This window comes from Colobus angolensis, unplaced genomic scaffold, assembly GCF_000951035.1.
Source record: "Colobus angolensis palliatus isolate OR3802 unplaced genomic scaffold, Cang.pa_1.0 Scaffold212, whole genome shotgun sequence".
Classification (NCBI taxonomy): Eukaryota; Metazoa; Chordata; class Mammalia; order Primates; family Cercopithecidae; genus Colobus; species Colobus angolensis.
In genome coordinates, this window is record NW_012115289.1 from 511,366 (window position 1) to 534,465 (window position 23,100).

The 23,100-nt window shown below is 38.4% G+C and overlaps 1 protein-coding gene across 2 annotated transcripts in view; it reads left to right on the plus strand.

The window, feature by feature from the left end:
- PDE4D (phosphodiesterase 4D, cAMP-specific) overlaps positions 1-23,100 on the plus strand; it is a 1,579,839-nt gene that overhangs the window by 181,829 nt on the left and 1,374,910 nt on the right. Inside the window, exon 2 of one of the 2 annotated variants that reach the window (XM_011942896.1) lies at positions 2,703-2,708. The exons of the other annotated variant lie outside the window; for it this stretch is intronic. The gene's annotated coding sequence lies outside the window, so the exon portion shown is untranslated. The remainder of the gene's footprint in view (positions 1-2,702; positions 2,709-23,100) is intronic. 2 annotated transcript variants of the gene reach the window in all.

Here is a 23,100-nt window from a genome sequence, read left to right on the forward strand (position 1 = left end):
CACACATGAGGGGAATAATATAACCCAAAGCTTTTAATTCTCATTGCTTCAGTTTTTCAAAAGTTTTTGTTCTCAACTTTACTGAGAGGTAGCAGAAGTCAAAAGACAGAAATCTAGTAAAAATTCCAAGTAGAAAGTCATATAAAACTTTAGTCTTTGAAATGCAATTGGTCTGGCATAAAAAATAAAAATCATGCTCTAGTCCCAGGATAAGATAATTTTTTAATGAGTTGAAATAGTAGCTAATAGAAAGTTGAATATATAGATAAATGAATTGAAAAGAAGGCATGGCATGGATTATTCATAATAGGTGTTAAAAGAGCAAGAGTGATTTTTTTTTTTTTACAAAGACAACTCAGAAAATAAGCCAGACAGTTTAAAGATGAATTCACTGCACAGCTTGGTTCTGCATTCATAAATACAATGAAGCTCAAAAAATTATATAGTAGCAGAGGCTTATGAGAAGAGCTTGGTTCTGTGGAGCAGCAACATGATAAAGTTAGATTTTTGGGGCCTCACCTAACCTGTGGGACAGCTCTCTGGCCTCTGATTTCAATTATTCCCTGCTCTTTTTTTTTGGTATTGCTGCAACATATCTGTCTTCTGGTACCCTCTCCTTGCTCTTTCTGTCTGCTTTCCACTGGAATTGAAATGCTTTTCTTTCCTCCACCTCTGTTTCTAGTTGCAGTATTTTTCTTTATCAAGCTCATTTTTTCCCTAACCTGTAAAAACATCACCAGTGAATTTATGACCTTGGAGCTAGTAGCTGTGTTGATGGACATGAATGTCCAGTTCCATAGCTGGATGCCAGATGAATAGCAGTAATAGAGCTACAGAGGCCCTGCCAGCACAGCCAGACATGATGCACTAATATGCCAGTTTCCTTGCTTCTGGTGCTTCCAAGCCATGGGGTCCCTGGTGATATATACTGTTAATCAAACAAGTGTGATGAAAGCTAAATGAAACAAATTTAGTGTGCAGCATCAATATCGGCATCATTTATTTACTCACTCATTTTAGTTCACTTGAATATTCAGTACTATTTTTCCAATAGTAAATGACGAGAAAATAACTTTTTAAAGTGGAGGAAAAGAGGGAAAACTAGTGAATTTCTCAAAAGAAATAAATTAGAAGAAGGTGGAAGCCATGTCAGATGGCTTCAATTCAGACATTTTTAATCATAGGTAGATATTGGTGTAGCCAGAGAAAAACACAGTATTCATAAAGATTATCATTCAGATGTGAATATGCTGATACTAATATTACTATTTGGATTTCTCAAAATTTATAAATTATATAAGAGTAAGAACTGCAGCCCAAGGGAGTCTATTTAAATATGTGAGAAGTAAGGTAAATGGTATTTGAAGAAAAGCATTGACAACTTGGTTAGGTAAAATGCTACATTTTCATCTTTATAATAAAATGTTCAAGGTAATTATTGGGGCTGTTCAATAAGCAGAGCCAGTGAGAACATAATAATCACTCTGTTTTGCCAGTGAGAACACTGTTAATATTAATGGGAATGTAATGCTGAAGATCCTGGGGACTGATAAAAGGGCAGCTCTAGATCTGTGAGACTGACATGCGGCTCTGGGGGTTCCTGACCGGTTAATTATGGACCCCCTGCAGTTTTTTTCACTCTCTTGGGAGCATTCCCAGGACCCTCCTGAGGCATTTCTTAGTAAATGTGAGAGAGAACTTATTTTCAAATTCCTCTGAATTGAGAACCAGACTAGATGTAGGGATAAAGCGAAGTGCTGTTGATCTTCGAACAGCACAAGCCTGGAATGTATGCATCTGCTTATACTTGGATTTTCTTCTGCCTCTGCCACCCCTGAGACAGCAAGACCAACCGCTTCTCTTCCTTTTCCTCCTGAGCCTACTCAATGTGAAGATGATGAGGATGAAGACCTTTTGAATGATATGGTTCCACTTAATATATAGTAAATGTATTTTCTTTTCTTTATGATTTTCTTAATCACATTTTCTTTCCTCTAGCTTACTTTATTGTAAGAATACAGTATATAATATATATATATATACACACACACACACACACACACACACACACACACACACACAAAATAAATGTTAATTGGCTGTTTATAGTATTGGTCAACAGTAGCCTATTAGTAGTTAAGTTTTTGGGGAGTCAAAAGTTATACTCAAATTTTTGACTACACGTGCCCCCAAGCCCCACCTTGTTCATGGGTCAACTGTAGTAGATTAAAAGGTTTTTCATGTCTGGAAAAATTCTCTATCTCTGGACTGGTTCAAGAAGCTTAGAGGTCAATCTGAATTCCAAGGAGTGAAGGTACTAATGGTTTGGTATCTAGGTGTACATGGCCCTCTGCCAGGAGACTGTGGGGAAAGTAGATTATCATCCAACTTGTCCAGTTGTGCAGCCAGATATTCTTGCTGACAATATAAATATTTACCTATGAACACTAGAGTGTACTAGTCTAATGTGCAACAAGATACATTTGCAAAGTGGAGGGAAAATATAATAGTAAGGAGACCAAAGGTCACAGTGACCTTCCTTAGGTTTGGTCTCCTGACTATTACACCTTGAACTTGTTTTTACTTTTTATAGGATTTTCCCAGTGCAGTAGTGGCACATAATTTCTTGATCTTGTGTGTTTCTGTTATGGTAAAAATAAAAACAAATATAAACAGTAACAAGCAAACAGCTTCCAGGAAACTTATTAGTTATTCTTCCTGTGTTACATGGCATTTCCATAATTCTCATCTGTATTAAGTTTGCTGTGGGAATGGCAATCACAGTATATAGCCCTTACCACCAGCACTGCCTTCTCACATGATTTATTGCAAATTGGTTATACTGGAGAGCAGATTCTGTCAAATGGGTAGCCTAATTAGTGGTCAAATTGTTGTTTTCTCTAGTGATTTACTATCAAGCATATTAATTTCAGTGTCCAACTGAATGAAATAAATGTCCTGGACTATTTTTTCAATGACGTTAAAAAATGAAAACGCGGAGACCAATTACACTGAAGAAAATTTATTTGAACAATAAAAAGGTCCTACTACTGGGCAGCATCCCAGACTAAAGATGGTTCAGAATGCCCCAACCTCCAAGTGCGGTGACTTAGATTTATAACCAGAAAACGGGAAATAACATATAGAGATTACCTTGTTGGTGCAATTCAATGTTTGCCTTATGTGGGCATAATTTGGCAGCTTTCAGCCTGGGATTGACTGAGGATTTGGCTGCTATGATTGGCTGAGAATCAGTTGCTTGGTAACAAGGGTATACTCCTAGACTACAGCTTACTATGCATGGAGGCTGCTTTGAGCCAAACTTTACTACCAAGTAAAGAATCTGCTGTGTGCCAAACTTAACTTTAACACATCTCAGCATTGGTCTGAAAACCAATTCACAGTATTTGATGGTGTGCCTTGCCATTTTCTGTTACACACTTTGTTCCCTGTATGAACTTCTGTTTACTTTGCACTATTTCTGTGTTTGCTACTTTGGAATAAAAGTGGTCAGTATAACTTAAATAATGTTTCTTAAATAGTCAAATGAGAGTGATGATTCAAATGTACCTACTTTCCCCCATTTTCTTTCTAAATTATTTAACTCTAAAGTAATTATAACTAAGTTTCAGCGTTTGATTTGGAACATTTTTCATATTTCTGTCACTTAGTTCATAGATGTTCGTATTTGTACTGTATTCTCTTATCAGTTATTAAGATTCTTGGGAGAGTATATATCTTTTTATAAAGTTTTCCAGAATAGTTACCATGATCTTCATTCTTATGAGTAAGCATTCATGCAGTGGCTGCTTAAATATGATCTCGTGAATGGTGGTATAAAAAATGTAATGGATTAGACGCTATGTGCTCTAGGAACGGAAATTGAAGACCCTGGCCCAATGAATTTCTCAGCAAATGTTATTGGTCACCTGGCCAATATATAGTGTTGTATGCATATAAAGTATTTGGCACATGCTTATTAATATATTAATATGATACATTGAAAGTAAACTATTCTGTGGTGTATGTCATGGATTATCTCTCAACATCCATTCCAATTTCTTACTAGTGTACCCCTGATCTTGTGAAAGCTGGAACTGTCTCTTAGTCTTCCCTGGAGATAAAGTACTAAATCCATGAAGGTGCTAGTCTGTTGGGGGAATTCTGCTCACCAGAACCCTTGTGAAGCATCCCTTAGTTGGCATGAGTTCAGAGGTACTGATTTATGAGATTTAGTAGGTGGAAGGAAAGCAGAGACTAACTTCTGCTATTTCATCTACCATGCAGGGTTATGGGGATATCTTGCTGCTTTGCTCTCAGCATTGGCACAACTCCAGGACCCATTTGCTAGCAGTGTGGGTGTTAAGAGGCAGGATGTAAGGTATCACCTGTGCTGTTGAGCAACAAAGCGAGGACAGTATGATTTGGGAGCTGAGAGCGGTAGCAGTGGTGTCAGCAGCTTCCTGATTGGGTGGTCCTAGGATCAAAGTGGTTAGTGATCAGCTGGCTTCCTTGTTGGTGTTTGCTTTCTAACTGTGGCAAGGCACTGTGGTTATAGAACTAGCAGCGACCCAAGGTGGCAGATAGCTTCCTGATACCAGAAGAGGCAGCAGAGCAGCCCATTTCTGTGGTGTGGCTTGGGAACTATTTCTGAAGGCTCAACTTAGATGTATTCAGCCCTCTCCAGTGATTCTCTAAGCCATTTAGTTATATGTATTAAATGTTTTTCTTCTTAAAATAGCTAGAGTAGATTCTGTTATCTTTAGTTGAACCATAATCAATATCCCATTGGACCATATGCTTCCTACAAATTGTTTCAATGTTAAGTCATTGAGCATTATGTTACTTTGTGGAAATTTGTGGGAGTACCACTAGAAATAATCACAAATATAATTGTGTCTTTTTCAAATCCATCATGAAATGTTTACACATATTCCATATTTTCCCTCTAATCGATGAGTTACACTGGTGATATCCCCAGGCCCATTAATTTTCCTTATAAAATATCCCTTGAACTGTACTTTGAACTCCAGCAAAATTGAGTTGTTTGAGCTATAAAAGCAAGAGCAGGCAGAAATGCAGAATCTCCACAGGAAATGTTTTGCCTTCAGGGTCCTGTCATTCAAACTAGAGACTGAAAATACCAATATTCTAGCTAATGTCTAAGGCTGCTTATTTCTATGGCTGAAGGCACAGGTCTAATTAGAGGCCAAAGCAGTGGGTCCTATCACCAGGTAAGCCATTTAGTTTTACTCTCTTTTGTGGCCTCAGCTTTCTCTCTTGGTCTTGCCTAGTCATACTACCTGCCTTTGAGCAGACAGAGAGTATAGAAAGGTGGCAGAAAATGCTTTCTCAAAATTCTTTAGTGATGATGGGTCAGGAGCATCATTTTCTAGAGTGACTGTGGGTCCTAGTCAGTCTCTTCAGAGAGAAGAGAGAAATGCAACCTGTCAAGTAACTGTGAGCTATGCTAAGCTGAATAGACAGGCAAAAAGGAGGCTCACCACTGTGCCTTGGGAGCAAATTTGTATTATCAGGGAGAATGGTATATATTGATTAAAGTGGAGGCATGATAGAAACATTTTGAATATATATAGGAATATTTAGTTCACGATAGGAGTTTAAAAAGATGAAAAAGGCCAAGTGCTGTGGCTCATACCTGTAATCCCAGCACTTTGGAAGGCCAAAGTGGAAGGCTGACTTGAGACCAGGAGTTTGAAACCAACCTGGACAACATAGTGAGACCACATGTCTACCAAAAAAAAAAAAAAATTAGTTGGGTGTGATGGTGCACACCTGTAGTCCCAGCTACTCAGAAGGCTGAGGTGGGAGGAGTGTTTGACCCCAAGAGTTCAAGGCCGTAGTGAGCTGTGATCATGCCACTGCACTCTAGCCTGGGTGACAGAGTGAGACCCTGTCTCTAAAAATAAATACATAAATAAATAAATTAAATAGTTAGCTGGAATAAAGATGACCAAGCAAGGTGAGAGACTATACATTGCTTCATAATTATATTCAGCTATAATAATACTGATTCCTTTCCAAATAGTGAATTAAATACAGAGATACATGTTTATTCTGTTAAAAGAAGTCTGAAAGTAGGCAGTCTGGGGCTGGTATGGCAATTCTGCAAGGTCATCATGGACCCAGTTTCCTTCTTGTTCTGTTCTGTTCTATTATTCATTTTCTAAGCACATGGTTTCCATTCTCAAGATCAATTCATGATCCAAGAGAGCTGCTAAAGAACTAGATATCACCTCTGATTTCCAGCCAGCAGAAAGGGGAGAAGGACTCTCCTTCCCCAGAGGCCCAGGCAATATTTCCTCTTACATCTCTTTGGCCAGAATTTTGTCACATGGCCTCACTAAGCTGCAAGGGAGCCTGGAAATTTAGTCTATTTGGCCAAGCAGAAATATACCTAGCAAAAACATGAGATTCTGCTACTAAAGGAGAAGAGGAGTAGATATTTAGTGGGCAACTCTAACCTCTGCCATGAAGTAGGTGATCTCTGCCATAAGGCTGAGCTAGACAGGGATTATACCATGCTGTTGTTGACTGTGGCCTTTTGGCTCTGTGCTGAGGCTTTCTTTTCTAGGGCCACAAATGGAGTTTCTCACATTTACTTCTGGATGATCCAGGAAACTAAACTGGCTTTCAGAAAATACTGCCAAAAACAGCTGAGCACATACTCAGCTCTGTAAGATCAGCAACAGCACCTGAGACCCTTTTATCTGCTTGTTGTAGTTTTTAATCCACTGAAACAATAGCAGGTGTAAGCTGGAATTCTTTGGCATACAGCCTCTGAAACTTGGCTAATGTTCTCAGATAAATGCCTATAGCAGCTGAAGCTCTTGAAAAAAATTTAAGAGGAGGAAACAGAGTAGGGATCTTTTGGGGGTCACAGTCTAGGTGTTTTTAGAGCTAATCAAACTCAAATCAAGACCCTTTGACTACCATAAAAAAAAATCTAAAATAAGATGTTTTGTTTGGCCCAGTTTCAGAAAAAGTGAGCCAAATCTGAAAATTAGTTCATTTCATATATATTGAATAGTTAGGCAATTTGGCCACATCTGTCCTGTATCCTGCATGTTGACAACGTCCTGGGACTGAGTAATAGTTGTCATCCTTAGGTGGGGCCTGTATTTGCTGCCCCCAACTAGTGACACATTTCTGATACCTTGTGTTTGGCCTAATTTCCACTCATTGAATGTAACCTGCTGGATACCTCTAAGCATCTAGGCTGTGACCCTTTCCGTGGATGGCTCAGGAGGTAACCAGTGCATGAGAAGTTTCTGGCCTACGTCAATTGCTATCTGGGTGGGCAGAGTATTTGTGGAGAACTCCTAGCCTGGAGAGATGAAAAAGGATGTAGGTGAAAGTTGAGGCCCTAGAAGAAAATATCTTGACAAGGAAAGCCTGAAGGCTTGTCCAGTATGAGGTTGCCAGGAGTCATCTGTGGGAAGACACATAAGTGCACCTAGGAGCACCTGGTGTCTCAAGACTCTGACTGATAGGCTCGAACCTAAGCCATGGTTTACAAAGCTGGCACCAGGATGTAACTATGGGTTGTAGCCAAGTTGTTCCAACACAAGTGGAGTGAACTGTGGTATTTTGAAGTGATAATTGGCTAGAGTAATATTTTCAGGGTGCTGATTCTAACAGATGGTGCTATTTGAAATCCTTCTCTATAATCTCCATGAATGACTCTGTAACCTACTTAGGAGTCTTATTCAAGTGGTTCAGAACCTAGGCCTGTATTCCAACTGGTTGGCAATCTGTTCATTGACGTTGTTATCTGAATTCATGAAGTGGGCATTACGGTTTTTTAAACAAGAAGTATACACAATTGCTTCCCAATCCACTCTCCTCTCAAAACGTGTACTGAGACGTGCATGTATATTTTTGCCACCTTTAAAAATTCACTTCGTAATTCGTGTTAATGTAGAAAAGAGAAAATAAAACCTCAAAAAGATTTAGGATTTAGGATTTACTTACCTGTTAGATAAAAAAAAATCAGGGTTTATCAGCTCTGTTGGAAAGAATGGCTTGAGGAAACTCTGCTTTCATCATTTGAGGCTTTTATTTTGGGATTGTGTTTATAAATTTCAGAAAGAGTCCTCTTACCTTCTTCCAGCCCAAGTAAGTGATTGGATTGGCATTTGTATTCATGGACTTTGGCTTGAAATGAAATCTTTTAATTCTGCCTTAGATAGTAAATGCCAACAGTTTAAAGTGGCATGATTCTGATCTTTAAATTTGCCCTACTGATGAATGGTGCAAATAGGAAAAAAGGAAAATAAAAAGTATTTGCTACCTTGAGAAATACACTCAGTCTCTATTTGATTTTCCTTAGATGTGGGGGTCTGTAATTGTAAGATCTGTTTTTATTCATTGTAACTGGGAAAGGCTCAACATTTTAATTAACAATAGTAATATAAATTACATCAGTTTTATTTCAGTTAGAGTTTTGTTTCTTTCATGTATTGAACTGATCTGAAAATATCCATGCAAGAGTTCCTTCAGCTTAAGTCAAATGTGTTCAGTGGCTGGGGCAGTGCATTAAAAATAGTCTGCACGTGAAAAAAATAGCAATTGGCTTTTTGCTAGTATTTGTCGTTGCTCTGTTCTAATGAATTCAACTTTTTCCTATTGTGCTATGCTCCACTCTGTATCACACTTTACCTATTTGATTCCAAATTTACTTTGTGGTATTAAGTTTTAATTTAGTAATTTACATACAGCTTGGAAAAGTGATTCCTTGAAGATATTGCTTTGTATCTACACGATAATTGACACTTTGTATTAATACTAAAAGTATTAACCTCTTTTTCCTAGTGGTCCCCAATTTCATTCTTAGCAAAATAAAATTATAGATTCTGTTTTCAGAGAAAATTTGTGTATGGGATTTCTTTCCATTCCTTATCTAATGTTAGGATACTGAAGTTAAGGTATGCATTTTCTATTTTTATATATTTTGTCTTTATATGTTCAGTTATAAAAGTAATATCAACTCCTTAAAGAATTTTTTTAATATACAGGCAAGCTGCAAAAAAAGAACAAATATTCTAGACTTCCATGAAAGTCATCATATTAAAAATGAAATTTTAAGCAGTTGGACTTAATGTTATTTCATAAGAATTTTCAACTCTAATGTATATATAATGATTCTACCAAGTGTGTCATAGTTCACTTAGCTGTTTCAAATTTTTTTTTTCTACCAAGACTAATTAATACTGTGTGGAATACTTTTATATATAGACCATTTCCATACTTGAGTTTTTTTTTTAAATTTGAGTTCTCAGAGGTAGATCTACTGGTTCAAGAGACATTTTTTAAACTTAATATTAGTTTGCAGGGAGCAATTCATAAATCCGTGTTTCCTAATACTCTGCCTGAATTTTGTTTTCTGTGTTTGGAGCATCAGATGAGAAGTTGTGAGGAGAAACGATGTAAAAAGAAGAAGGAATCATAGAATCATTGCTGAGTTTTGCTCCCCAGTTTCTTGTTTGCTAACTGAAAGGAATTTGCTGGCTGAAGGGAGACATGTTGAACACTTTTATTCACCCTATATTCACCCTGAATTCACTCCCGATGGCCAAGGGACAATACCAAGACATCTGTTGTTTCACTGAGACAAGTCAAATTAAGAAACACTTGACTGTTGTGTCCTTTGTAAGGCTTATGGGCATCTACCTCAGCAAAGTAGGCGGGCAATAGTTTAGGTCATGCCCACTTAATTTCAAAGGCCAGCTTTAATCTTTTGGGCTGATTATGATTACTCCAAAAACAGCAGAAAGCAACTGAGAAGGGAATACCAGGTCCAGATTACAGTTCTATGGAGGTTTTGTGTAATCCTGAGTTTTCGCTTTGCAATCCGGCACCATAATAGCTTTTGTATTTTCTTTTCTCTGTTCTACCTTTTTCCCATCATGGCAGGTGAACTTCTCAGTGTGCAAGGAATTATATGTAACTGACTCTTCCAGGGCATGAAAGGTGGGCTGAAGCTATCAGGATAGCAGCTGGCTTCAGCAGTGCTTTTAGCTGTCTAGACTTGTGTTTTCTCATTGATTTTGTTGTCTGGGCATGTCCCTTCCTTTCTAAATCGTGTCTGCATTTAAATATTTTAGTATATTTTATCCAGCGTTTTTTGTTGTTTTTCACCAAAACTAGTATTTTCAATATTTCTGTGAGGGAACAGGGAGTCCTTTCTAGTGTATTGCTGGAAATAAAACATGCAATCTATTCTCTACACAACAGTCAGGGTGATCTTTAAAAGTATAATTTAGATCATGTCAGTCCCGTACTTAAGACCTTCCACAGTTTTTCGTTGCTCTTAAATCAAAAGCAAAACCCCTTATGTTTTCTACAAATGTCTGCATGATCTGGCTCCTAATAATGTTCTTTCTTACCCACTCTTTCTCCTGCTCCTTAACTTCCAGCCACACTGGCCCTCTCTGTTTCTTGAACTAACAGAGCTCATTCCTGCTTGGGGCCTTTGCACTCAACATTCTTTCCGCCAGTGTCCCGGACAAACTGGCTCTTATGCATCATTCAGTTCACAGCTTAAGTGTCCTCCTCAGAAGGACCTTCCCTGTCCACCCTACTGAAAATAGCAAGTTTGCCATCACCCAGTCATTCTAGCCCATCACCCTGTTTAATTGTCTGCCTTAAGTTGTTTTGTTTGTGTGTTTGCTCATGTGTTTACAGTTCAGAATATAAGCTCGGTGGGAGCAGGAAACTCTTCTCTCTAGTTCATCACTTCAAGCCCAGTACTCAGAACAATGCATTGTTTGTGGAATGAATTAATGATTTAAATAATTAGCCTATATAATATCATTTCCAAAGTTGGCAGAATATCATCATTGGAATTTTATTCACAAGGGAAACTGGGTTATAGAAATGTGGGAAGAATACTTAATTAGCATTAAAAAACAATGCTTTACTAAGGACTCAAAATCATGAAATGTAAGAGCAAATAGGAGTGTTTGTCCCCTTTATTCCAGACTCTATTTTATAGATATAAAAACTGAGACTCTGGGAGGCTGTGAGTGGCTCAGACCCCACAATTAGTGGCAGAGCTGAGGCCAGGGGATGCACATTCTGATTCCTGCATCATGGCTGTTGCTTAATATCTCACCATGAGTCATGGCTACTGCCCAGTAGATTGGACACAGCCATGAATATTAGACTGGCAATTTGCTAGAGATTTTGCAAAACCATGGGAAATGGATTGAACACATTTTCCTGTCATTTTTATAAGAGGCAGTAAATAATGGTAGTTTGAGTATTAGAGAACAGCATCTGAATACTTTTTCTAAAATTCTACAAGGTGAATATAGAGAGAAAATTGTAGCTTTCCTTTCTGCCTATTGCTTTCTGAATGTCAACAGATTACTTTCTTCAGCTTGTGTTAGAATGTCATCAGCAGAACCCACATCTGACATGCTCTGGACTGTCAGAGCCACTCCGCACTAGGAGAACTTTCCAGTTGAATTTCTCTTAGGAAGGTCAGTAGGAAGAAGATAAGTGAAAAACTTATTCATCATTACTATAATCTTCGTGAAAGTGGAAAAATTCATCCTGGCAAATTCAAAATCGATTACAAAATCATGCACGTTGCATATGTATTTTTAAAGATTTTACAAACCCAAATAAAATAAGTAGAAGGAAACAATAGTGATAAATTTAAAGTTCTTAATTGAATGAATAGCTTTGAATTTTACTCAATGGATATAAACTTTGTTTTTTTTTTATAAAAAAGAAAACAGATTTGTTAAGAGGCTGTGAATACATTTTAGAGTGCTTCAGTGATTTTATCATTTAAATAGAAATTTGGATTATTCTGGAAAACAGTTTGATAATATGTTTCAGACATTTGAACGTATTTACTCTCCTGGCCCAGTAATTTCACTTTGAGAAATTTATCCTATTTTAGGAATCTGGCCTAGGGAAAAATCTGAAATTCAGTCATCTTGGCATAAGGATGGTTGCAGAAATACTATTAATAATAAAAAGTTGAATAGTACCTAATATTCAAGTAGAGGTATAAGATAATTTATGGCAGGTTCATTTGCTGTAGTTTTATGTAACTATTTAACAAATGCAAATAAGATTATTTAAATGATGAAGGAAAATTCTTTCAATATAATGTTAACTTTTCAAAGACTAAGATCTAAAACTATATTATAAAACATATTATATACGTGTATGTAATATGCATGTAGTATAATCTCAGCTATGTAAAAAAAAGACAAAAAATAAAAGATTGCAAAACAACAAGTCAAAGTGTTAATAGATATTATCTCTAGGGTTTGAATAATTACTGCTATTTTCTCCTTTACACTCTTTGTATTTTCTCTTTTTCTACAATATGTCTATTACTTTAATAATCAGAAAATCAATATAATTTATTTTAAATCTTGGCAGATGAACATAGTGAATGAACTATGTCAAAATGCAGTTGGAATTTTACTGAACTTCATTACAGAAGACTATATAGATGTGTGTTTTTCTTTTTTTACTTGCATAAATAGGTCCCCTTAAAAATCTTTGGATAGATAATAAGATCAATTAAAATTGAGTAAATTCACCTATCGGTGTGTGTGTGTTTTTAGCTCCTGTATTGCTTTCATAATAAGACTGAGGTAGGTGGTGAAAATTTGAACAATCCTTGCATAAAGATTTTATTGCATAGGTTACGGGATACAGTGCAAGAGAAACGTTTTGTAGAAAGAGTACTTGGTAGAGAATCAGAAGGGTTTTATGGGTCCTTCATTGTGGTCACTGTTATACCTTTGTCTAATAGACCATTGATATAACTTTCTACTCTATAAGAGATTGATACCTAGTTAAGGAAGGTCATGATATATTCACTTTGTAACGGTAAATTTAAGGTGCTCAGAAAAAAAATCAAGAACCAAAACTAACGAATAGAGAGCTCTATTGTTATTGACTGAAGTATAAATTTAGATCCCTTAGCAAAGCGAAACTCACAGTCCTGACCAAACCCCTTGCTATGTCCATTGGAGAAGGATTGACAGCAAGATAGCAGGTATGTGGGGGATCGTTGTTCATGAAGCAGGGGTAGATAGGAGCCTCTTCATATACTTCTAACCTTTTTTATTGTCTAACCAATTGTTATATTAAGAAGAGACAATATAATGTAGTGGCCAAGAGGTATGACTTAAGAATCACTGGACTCAAATTTGCCACTTTATGACTCTGTAATTCTGGACAAACTACTCTCAGTTTTCTAATTTGGAAAATGTGGATAATAATGGTCCAAAAAAAGAGATGAATCATCTTAAGTATTTGAACCAGAGAGAATTTAATTGACTATGCAGCTGAGGGAGGAGCTGAAAAGCCAAATGGGGTCACTAAACAACCCGAGTATTAGTAGTAGCAGGAAGCATCTACTAATTCTAATTTGAAGGGACAATATGTTGGAGACAGTGTTACTGTGGCCCAGGGACGGAGGTCACTGGAATTATGGTGGAACTGGAGGAGGCATGGGAGAGACATTTTTGATAGTAGAGATTCTGCTCAAGGCACCGAGAGAGGAAATATCTTGATGTTCCCATCTTTTGACCCTGCAGTCTTGCAGCCAAACACAGTCAGAAGTCAGCTGACAGGGGACCCTGCAATGCCTCTCTTTAATACAGAGCAGAGAAGGAGAAGGGTGAAGAATGGATGCGTGACAGGCAACAATCCCTACCTCAGAGGTATTGTGTCTAAAGCATTTAGAACAGTGCCTGGAAGATATGTGCTTAATAGACACTACCATTATCATCGTCATCATCATCATTGGTGCTATTTGCAGAGCAGCAACATCTCTTTGTGAATATACTTTACAGGTCGGGTGCTAGGAGATTGTTTTTAATTACAGTCCTTTCCCGGGCCCTGCCATGGTCAGGTTGCTAATCATTTCAGCATTTTTAGCGTTTGGTGAGGCAAGGGTGTTCCACATCACATTCTCATCTACCCTGCATTGATTACATTTAGAGTGACCACACCTAGTTCATTGATGGCTAGAACTGAACCACTCAGTGTTCTAAAGAATCCAGGCAGTTTTTGGAGCATGATAAAAATTCACAACCCTGTGGGAAATGACCCTTGGAAGTTAACTTTTAAATTAATGATTTTATAATTAGAATTTCCTTACATATCCTAGTCCCTTTAGACTTGAGCTTAGCTGTGTCCTGCAAAACTGAAAGAATACATATTTAATTTTTTTGGTATTTTCTGTAGTTTGAAATTAAAATTAATAAATTTAAAGGAATAGAAGTTTGACAAGATGCCTTAATAGGCCCACCAGGAATAATCACATAGTTGCCTATTTTGAAGCATAGACATAAAATAATAAATCCCATCTGGATAAGTCACGAGGCTTTGCCAAAGTACCCTCGTAAATTGCTCCTCTTTTGAGAACACACTATGTATTGTAGCATTTTGCTAAGCTCTTGGGAATTTCTCTCCTCAGAGATTTTTACCAGTATGAAAAATAGAGGCTTTTCTAAGTTTTAGAATATTGTCAGTCTTTTTTTTCATTGGTTTTCCAATTATCCTATTCTCAGAAATAACATTTATTGATCTCAAGGAGTTAAGCATTGTCTTGTTTTCTCTGGTTCTGTATTCTTCACATTTAAGACTGGATCTCAACTAAGTAATAATAAAAGATAATAATGGCTAAGAGTTTTTGAGTTTTCCTCCATGTCAGTTATTGCACCCAGCACTTTGGTTTCATTCTCTCATTTGATGTGATGTAGGAACTTCTAACAACCCTATGAGACAGGAGCTTCATTTTAAAGACTAAAAAACTGAGGCACAGAAGTTATAAATCTCCCCCACAGTCACAAAATCATGCTGCTGGACTCAGCTCACGCCTTCAACTACTATTAATACAGTGGTAATGTTGACATCTTATTGTAAATGTTAAACAATAAGGCATAAATGGAAAGCATAAAGGGAAAGAAGTAAATGCAAAAAATGATCAAAGCAGGAGATGATTTTAAAGAGCATCTGGTTCAGCCTCCCCTTTTACAGCTGAGAAAACCAATCTCTAGAAAAAAGAAATGAGCCTTTTGATTATAAAGTACACTACCTAACAAGTATCAAGTTGTCTCACTTATTCTTTTCTGCTCTTCTCCATGATCACAGAGTTCTGACCACGTCCCGTGTCATTCTCAAGCAGAGATTGAAAATGACATTGGTCCTTTACTTGTTCTAAGGGAGCAAACAATTTTATGGTTTGAAATTATTTCTCTTGCATTTGTATTGCAAGAGGTTTGCAGAAGTTAAGCCTCATGGAGTCTTCTTTCCTTAACTTAACTGGGTGGACTTCTTGTTGCTCTTCCTTGCCTGTAAATTCATGTTGATTAGACAGTGGTGGGGTAGAGGGCTGATGGGTCTGTGTTTGGTTGGTGAGCTAACTCCAGCGTACTATAATTACTACATTTTCAATCTGGTGCATAGTTCTGTTTTGAGTTTTATACATCCTTATCTGGCTCTATACTCTTTGAGGTTAATTTTGGCCTCGGATTGTGCCCTTTTAAAGGCAAGGTGATAGCAACACAGTGTTTTTGCTTGGAAAATACTCTGTATGGGCTTCTTCTCTTGGCTTTAAGTATTAACAAGGTAGCAAGGATGAAAGGTGCTGTGTTTGGAGTCTTTAAATGGACTTGGCATTTGACTTGTCTACAATCTTTCAGGAATTTTAATCCTGATACTCAGATTTGAGTCATACACCTGGGGAGTGGTGACCATAGCTCTTCCTTACCCCTCCAGCTCCACTTCTGGATTAGCATGAACTGACCACTGTAAACTGCTCTCAGACTCTACACAAAGGCTCTTCAGAATCTGCCTGTGACCATTTCTGTGAAAGGGCATGGTCACAGTCACCATGGCATGGATGGAAAACCAGAGAGCAGCAGGAGGAGCCCAGGGATAGAGAGAGGAGGCCTGGATGCCTGCCTGGGTTCTGTGCCATGCCTTGGGCAGGTCACTTGACTACTTTAAACCAAGTTGACTTTCCTGTAATACAATAGGGGTTTAATGATCTCTGTGGCTCTAGAGTTTTGTAGTTTCTACTGTTCTTTGAAGCATGAACATGAATTCAACAGAAGAAAAAAAACATTTTTCATTCACCACAGTTTCAAGATATTGCTCTGACTCACTGGATGGCAAATCATAGTGAAAGGGGCATCTCACTCGACTTCCATTTTGCATTTCTTTTGGCCAGCATGGCTCTTTATGGTGTACTTGTTGTATAATAAAACAGTTCTATAGAGAATACTCTTACATTTACTTACTGAGGGATAACAGAAGTTCAGAATAAAAACTCATAGAAATGGAAGACTGGGAACTTATTTTTTCTCTTTTCTATTACATACAGAGGAACAAAGGCTGATATTTGTGTTTATGCCCCTTTCTGAGGACAGTGTCCTTGAAAATCCATATTATTATTATTTGTCTTTGTATGTAATTGGATTGTTTAAACTCTTCTCTGAACTTTGTAGCTTTTTCATTATATCTGTTACCTGGAATATTCATAAAACTCCACTGAAATAGCCACTTTAATCTGTAAATTGTATTTGCTTAAGGCCTGAACTTGGCTGCAAACGAGAGTACTTGTGTTTTTTTTTTTTTTAAATGATGTGATTGCTTTGTGAAGGGACATAATGAGTCTGTGTTCTGTTCTATTCCTCTTCAACAACTTTGTCAGGAAAGAAGGCTATTATGATTTCTTGGAGAGGTGGGAGGACTGTGGCATCAACATGTGCTAGTCATGGATGAAAGGAGAAACTATTATACCAGGGTAACATCTGAGGCCTGAGATAAAATTCCCATTACAACCTCTTTAAATATTTCTGTGTTTAAATGGTGTGAGGAGATTATCCACTCCAAATGTAATCCCTTTTCTTCCTCAGCCTAGTGAAATGTATTGTTTCTTTCCCTAGATAAAAATAAATAATAATAGGATGCTATACAGGTTCTTTTAGTTTGTCAAAAGACAGCTAATTCACAGATTTTGCTTTTGTGTAGCTTATGTAATGTCTGAAAAGGCGCTGTAAGCAGGGATTCCCTGAACATCGCACCGTGGGCCCGGATCCCTGTTTTGCTTTCTTCGGAGAGCTCACTGGCAGCCTCCCTGATGCTTTGTGCCAGTTCTTAGTCGTTCCAAAGCCACATGCACATTGACATAATCTCCGGTGGTTTTGACTGGTTTATAATCTAGCTTATTGAGGTTTGGTTCAAGGCAGAGGCCTTTAGGGCAGGGATCTTCCGTGAGCTGAAATAAAAGGGTCTGGTTTGGAGATTTGACTCTGCCAAATGAAAGTGGCACATTTCCAACTGCACATGCTGAGTTGCTTCAGAGCACATCCGTGCAGAACACAGACATGCATTAGGCAGCTAGTTTGTGGAAGGCAGTGTGCTGAGCACGAGGGGGAATAGAAAGACACATGGCTGCTGTGAAATAACTGCTTCCAGAAAGCACATGTTGAGTTGGAAGGACGAGCCAGAGACACATAGAGAATATCACTCAGCCTAAAATGTGATATCCCAAAAGCATTCTAGTATGAGACCCACAGAGCTGGAGAATAGATTTTCTTTCCAGTGGGGAGAATCCACATTAGAAAGACCAGACAGGCCATATTACCGGTGGCACCCTTTATTTCAAGTTTTGCTTTTTGTGGTTTCAGTTACCTGCAGTCAACCATGTCCAACAATATTGAATGGAACATTTAAGAAATACAAAATTCATAAATTTTAATTTGCACTCTGTTCTGACTAGTGTGATGAAGTTTCTTGCTCTCCTGCCTAGGGTGTGTAGCATCCCTTTGTCCAGCATGTCCATGCTATCTCTGTTACTTGCCCGGAGTTCCCTTAGTAGCCATCTCGTTAGCAGATCCACCTGCGAGGTATGGCAGTGCTTATGTTCAAGGAACTCTTAGTTTGCTTAATAATGGCCCAAAGTGCAGGAGTGGGAATGCTGGCAATTCAAATATCCCTAAAGTGCTTCCTTTTAGCTAAAAGGTGAAAGTTTGAACCTAATAAGGAAAATACAAAAATTATATGCTGAGATTGCCAAGGTTTATGCTAAAAATGAATCTTCTATTCATGAAGTTGTGAAGAGGGAAAAAGAAATTCACGCTACTTTTGCTGTTGCGCCTCAATCTGCAAAAGTTATGACCACAGCGTGTGATAAGTGCTTAGCTAAGATAAAAAAAGGCATTGAATTTGTGGGTGGAAGACATAAACAGAAATGTGTTCTGATTGACGGCAATTAGGTTTGGTACTGTCAGTGCAGTTTCGGGCCTACACTGGGGGTCCTGGAACATATGCCCTGCAGATAACGGGGGACTACTCTATAGAGCCCCTGGACACTAATGATGCTAGGGAGTCAGGCCCCGCTCCTATTTTGGGAAGTTCCCTGCCGTGTGTATGGAACCTTGGAAAGAGGCTGTCCTTACCTCCCTGTGCATTCTGGCAGCCCCTGGCACTGCTCATAGATAGCCATGTGACTCAGGCTGGGACTCTGACTCTAGAGCGAATGGGTTAAAGGTCAAGAGGCTGTTAGAACTTATTGCTGGTATCAGAGGTGGTGCCCATTGGTTTTCAGTGGCAGCGGCTGCAGCAGTGTCCTGGTTGTACTTCCTGCTACAGGATAGTGGTTGTGATTCTTGCTCCTTGGCATCCTGCGTACCTCGGTTTTTGCTCATTTTCTGTGCTTGGTGATGGAGACTTCTACTGAGTCTGAACGAGCATGTCTTTCCAATGAGTCTACTTTTTTCTCCTCCAGCTAGCCAAGGCTGGTTTCTGTTATGGCAAGCAAGAATTCCCACAGCACCTGAATGTCAAGGGCTTTCATTGTTTGTGCTGAACCACCTGTGCAGCTGATCTTCTGCCTTTTTTCTCTGGGTACTCGCCTTCCTTTATCTACTTGTATAACTGCCTACTTTGAAGGCTGAACTCCAGCATTTTTAACTTTTCCTGAGTTATTGAAGAGACTTCACTGTTTACTATTCCTCTGTACAGTACAACATCTTATAATTACCCATTATACAATTTTTTCCATTGTCTTTTTTTATTATTCATTTCTGTTTGCCTACTAGCCCATGAAGAATATTTTTTGGTGGGAACTCTATTTTCATCTTTATATTTCCAGATCCAGCTAATATTACACACTGGTTGCGTGACTGATCAAATCTGTTTGCAGGGAGGGATGTAGTGTTGGAATTGTGAACCTAGGGAGAATGAAAAAAATAGAATAGCTGTTGTGAGGCATTTACTCTGATGATACCAAGGGAGGAATAAAATGATATCTGAAATGTGTGAGGGCCATCTGATATTGGGTAGTATACATTTATTTTCAACTTTAAAAAGTCTGGTTTATTTAGGTATTATTTATTTACAATACAATTCATCCCTTTTATTGTAGAGTTCTATAAGTTTTGACAGATGCATATAGTCATGTGTATACCACCAGAATCAAGGTATAGAACAGTTTGATCACCTTCCCTCAAAAGCTCTTCCTCCTTCTTATAGCCAGTCTCTCCCCACATCTTCAGCTTCTGGAAACAATTCATCTATGAATTGATATATGTGTGTGTGTATATGTGTGTGTGTGTGTGTATGTGTGTATATGTGTGTGTGTGTATATATATATATATATATATATTTTTTTTTTTTTTTTTTTTGAGACAAAGTCTCTCTCTGTTGCCCAGTCTTGAGTACAGCAGCACAATCTTGGCTTACTGCAACCTCTGCCTCCTGGGTTCAAGTGATTCTCCTGCCTCAACCTCCCAAGTAGCTGAGATTATAGGCACACACCACCAAGCCCAGCTAAAATTTTTTTTTTTTTTTGGATTTTTAGTAGAGACATGGTTTCACCATGTTGGCCAGGCTGGTCTCAAACTCCTGATCTCAGGTGATCCACCGACCTTGGCCTCCCAAAATGCTGAGATTACAAGTGTGAGCCACCACATCCAGCCTATGAATTTATATTTTAAGCAGTTATCATAGTTCTACAACTTTCCAGAATAATGTTTTATACACCTGGAAAGATAAAATAATTGGATAGTGGATTTTTGTCTAGGAATACAGTTGCTGAAATTAGGAAATTAAGATAACACATGCTTATACTAAAAATTATCCATTACTTATATGAAATTCAGTTTAATTGGGCATCCTGTAGTAGTTTATCTGGCAACCCAACCCAACCCCACTGTGTGGGTATTGCCAGCGTGGGAACTGTTAGAATTGAGGGTAAGTGTGAAATTGGCAGACAGAGAAGGAAACTGCAAGAAGAGGTCTTGGATCCTATCAGCAGCATCACTTAGCCATTCAGACACTTTGTGACAACCTAAAAGGAGAGGAGGGAGTGAGATTTTTGTATGAAGTAAGAAATTCACTTGTTTGTACATGAACAACATATGCGAGCCTGCTTTGAAGACTGAAGTTCTTGGCCTTCCAGTTTGTAAACCAGTTCTATCTGGGTAGCTTGCAACCAAATTGTGCTGTGGAGGAGTGGGACTCAGGAAGCACGGGCACCCTGAAATAGGTGGATGTGGTCTTTGGAAAAGGGGGAAGCACACACTAGGGTTCCACCCTTAAGAAAATGAACTTTTGCTGAGTTATCAAAGTGAGTACTTGCTATTTTCAGGATAGCCATGCCACAAACACATACTTACAGTAAAATTCAAGTTGGTAACTGACCAACTTGACTAAATGACTGAGCTCTAATTTATCTATACCTTACTGGAACAATAGGGCTTACTAAGCAATGCCAAGGAAAGAAACTTCCAAGTGGCTTCTTCTTACTCTACATAAAAGAATAAACTATTTTAAAAGACTTTTGGCAAGTCCAGTGTTTATACTACCATAAGTCTTACCTTTCTGTTTTAAAACAAGCTTGGCAGGACAGTTACTTGGAAATAAGTTGTCAGTGTTTGGTCAGAGTGGTAGCACTTATGTCTGGAATTCTTCATTCTTTTCCTCACTCCCCAAGGCTAACCTACCCTGTGAGGCTGTCTCCAACCCCAGAGTCCTGATCAAGTGACCATGCTGCTAAGCTGCTTGATAATAGTTTAATATCAGTAAAGGGACACAAGTTTAAAATTATTTGACGTATTAATGCTATCAGTTAATGACTTACAAATAGCATCTTTGGTTTCTAGGTGTTGACAAAGATTCTCTAACTTATGAAACTCTAGCCATGCTCCTCTGTACCCCCTTCTTGATTAGGCCTTGACTTCCTATCAGAACTACAGATTCTCAACACCAATGATTTCATCCACTCATGCCCCACATTAAAGGACTTACATAAACACTAGAATAATTTCTAACAGCTCAAGGCTATGTTCCTAGGACTACCCTACCCCACTTAGGATGCCTGCCTGAGGAGGCTCAAGGCTGCCAGGAGGGTTTACTATTTCTTCTAGACATTACCCTGGAGCTAGGCCCAACCACCTTTTCTTAGAGATTTACTAAAAGCTTACAATTGTGAATCCTTGCCCTGTAACCTTTGATAAATATATGCACTGCCTACAGCTCAAGAGTGTCTTTCTCAAGGACCTGAGAGCCATTCTTCTAAAAAGTAACCATCAGGAGAGATAGGGCCTCTGTCTTTCAGTGTCTGGGCAGATAGAATCCTAACACCTATAAATGCCTAATCAACATTTATGTTGACCAACCCTTTGTAATTTTTCATTTCTCTGACTTCACTGAGCCTGCTCTCACCCCCTCCCCTTTCTACTCTCATTCCTCTTCTAAAATACCCAGTCTTCTCTGTACAAATCAAGGTTGAGTTCAGTTCACACTGTACTCCCTTCCCTATTGCAATAGCGTATTAGTGGTTCAAATCTGTCCTCCCCTCTTTAACTAGCATCTGGCTTCCTTTATCTCTGACAGTGTGAAGAAGTTGGAAATTGCAAGGAGCATGGGAAGGAGATGGCTTGGGGTAGGCATCTTTTATTTTTAAAATCACATTGCATAGAGGTGGCTGTCTGTTCTGCTCATCCTCCTAGAACAGACCTTTGATGTGCCTTGCTATATGTAGGAGACTGGGACTAGAAGGTCACCCTGTTCAGCTGTTTTCAGATTATCATTAGGTTGTAAATGGAATCCATTAAAAATTATATAGAATGCACAAAATAAAGCAAGTGAAGGCAGACTTGCTCTTATGGAAACGGGTAGGAAATCTAAAATCGTATTTACTCCTTCTTTTCTCTTTACACTTATTTGGGGAGTCTCAGAATCATTAAGAACAACTGGGAGGGTAAAACACAAGTTTGCAAGAGAACTAGTTTCCTCCCTTTCAGAGTTCTTTCCATCCTGGCAGCTCAATGGACTCAGCAGCTCTCGGGGCCAGAGGCTTGAGTGTGTTGGGCTTATCTCCTAAATAAGAAATACTACCCACAATGGGATAAAGGACCCACAGGGACTGTACGAGTGGGGAATTAGAGGACACATCTTGTGTAATTCTGGCAGAAGGGCTAGGCATGAAGTCAGAGCAGGAGATGACTCAGAAATCCTGATGCTTACAGACATTACCCTGTGGCTACTGGCATCACTGCGATGAACTTTGCCTGAGGTCTGTAATGTGATTTACAATAATTATTCTATTCCCTTACCCCCTAACTTGACAAGATGAACAAGTTAATGTTATTAGCTCCTCAAATTGGAAGATGATAATTATTAGGTTGGTCCATTGGGAGTCAGGCTGGGGTGAGTTGTTATCAAATCAGAAGGAGTTATCAATAGGGCACTATTAATCAATTAGAATTGAATGTGAGCTATCAGAATTTGCCTTTTCATGATGTATACAGGACATGTTTACATAACAAAGTCTTCAAGAAGATAAAATTAGGAAGACATCCAGATAACAGAAATTTGGAGAGACCTTGATATCATATTATGATTGAGAAAGAAAAAACACATAGCCATTCACATTAGGAAGGAATGACTATATCCATTTATGGCAGCAAAGCTATGTGTTGATGGATATTGTGAGAATGAATCAGTGATCGGGCACTGTGGCTAGGATAGAAAGGGTGACCCTGAGAGCCGTAATGCTCTTGCATGCAACAGCCATGAAGAAAT